The sequence below is a fragment of the Macaca thibetana genome, chromosome 1, assembly GCF_024542745.1.
Source record: "Macaca thibetana thibetana isolate TM-01 chromosome 1, ASM2454274v1, whole genome shotgun sequence".
In the NCBI taxonomy this organism is placed as follows: domain Eukaryota; kingdom Metazoa; phylum Chordata; class Mammalia; order Primates; family Cercopithecidae; genus Macaca; species Macaca thibetana.
In genome coordinates, this window is record NC_065578.1 from 26149806 (window position 1) to 26151480 (window position 1675).

Genomic DNA, 1675 nt, shown 5'->3' on the forward strand with positions numbered 1-1675 from the left:
GGGGTTTCACCGTGTTAGCCAGGATGGTCTCGATCTCCTGACCTCGTGATCCGCCCGTCTCAGCCTCCCAAAGTGCTGGGATTACAGGCTTGAGCCACCGCGCCCGGCCAGTTTTCTCATCTTTAAAATGAAAATAGGCTGGGCATGGTGGCTCATGCTTGTAATCCTAGCACTTCGGAAGGCCAAAGTAGGAGGATTGCTTGAGACCAAGAGTTCGAGACCAGCCCTGGCAATATAGCAAGACCCTTGTCTCTATACAAAATTTAAAAAAAAAAAAATTATGGCCAGGTGCGGTGGTCTCATGCTTGTAACCTTTTGGGAGGCTAAGGCAGGAAGATCACTTGAGCTCAGGAGTTTGAGATCAGCCTGGGCAACACTGTAAGAATCTCATCTCTTAAAAAAAAAGAAAGAGAGAAAGAAAATTTTTAAAAAAAATAGCCAGGCATGGTAACACACGCCTGTAGTCCTAAGCCACTCAGGAGGCTGAGTTGGGGCAATTGCTTGACCCTAAGAGGTCCAGGTTGCAGAGCCATGATTATGCCACTGCAGTCCAACCTGGGTGACAGAGGGAGAGAGAGACTCTGTATCAAATAAATAAATAAACAAATAAATAAATAAAATGAAAATAATTATATTACCTCCTTTCATAGAGTTGTCATGAAGACGAGTTGATATTTGTATAGTGCTTACAATAATTCTTGGCACTTAGTAAGTGCTACATAAACGTTTGTTAAATAACTAAATTAACTGACTTAAGCATCAAAGGGAATCAATCCCATTGCAGCATTTTTTAAAATTGCAAAGAAGACTGAAAGTACCCTAAATGTGTATCAATACAGGAATGGTTAAACAACATTCATCGGATCTTTACTCCATGGTATACTACACAGCTGTTAAATGAGCTAGGTCTAGGAAGATCAATCTGGATAAATGAAATCATGTAGGAAGAAGCATGCCTGACTTCTTCCTACAGTGTTATGTTTGTGAGATCCTTCTAGATAGTTACATGTGGTGGTAGTTTTCTCCTTCTTGTTGCCATATAGTAATCTCTGGTATGAATAACACTGCAATTTAGATACACATTTATTTATCCACTCTACTACTGATGATCATTGGGTTGTTTTCAAATTTTGGTTGTGATGGTTGCATTGGCTCTTATATTCTTGTGCATACCTTGGTAAACATATGAACACGTATTCACAATCCACTTTAGAGCGGAGGATATGCATATGTGTGTTCAGCTTTTTTTTTTTTTTTTTTTTTTTTTTGAGACGGAGTCTCGCTCTGTCACCCAGGCTGGAGTGCAGTGGCCGGATCTCAGCTCACTGCAAGCTCCGCCTCCCAGGTTCACGCCATTCTCCTGCCTCAGCCTCCCAAGTAGCTGGGACTACAGGCGCCCGCCACCTCACCCGGCTAGTTTTGTTTTGTTTTGTTTTTGTATTTTTTAGTAGAGACAGGGTTTCACCGTGTTAGCCAGGATGGTCTCGATCTCCTGACCTCGTGATCCGCCCGTCTCGGCCTCCCAAAGTGCTGGGATTACAGGCTTGAGCCACCGTGCCCGGCCGTGTGTTCAGCTTTATTTGATACTGTCAGATAGTTTTGAAAGTGGTTGTACTCTTCTTCACTCCTACAAACAGTGAATAAGAGTATCAGTTGCTTCACATCCTCAGCAAAA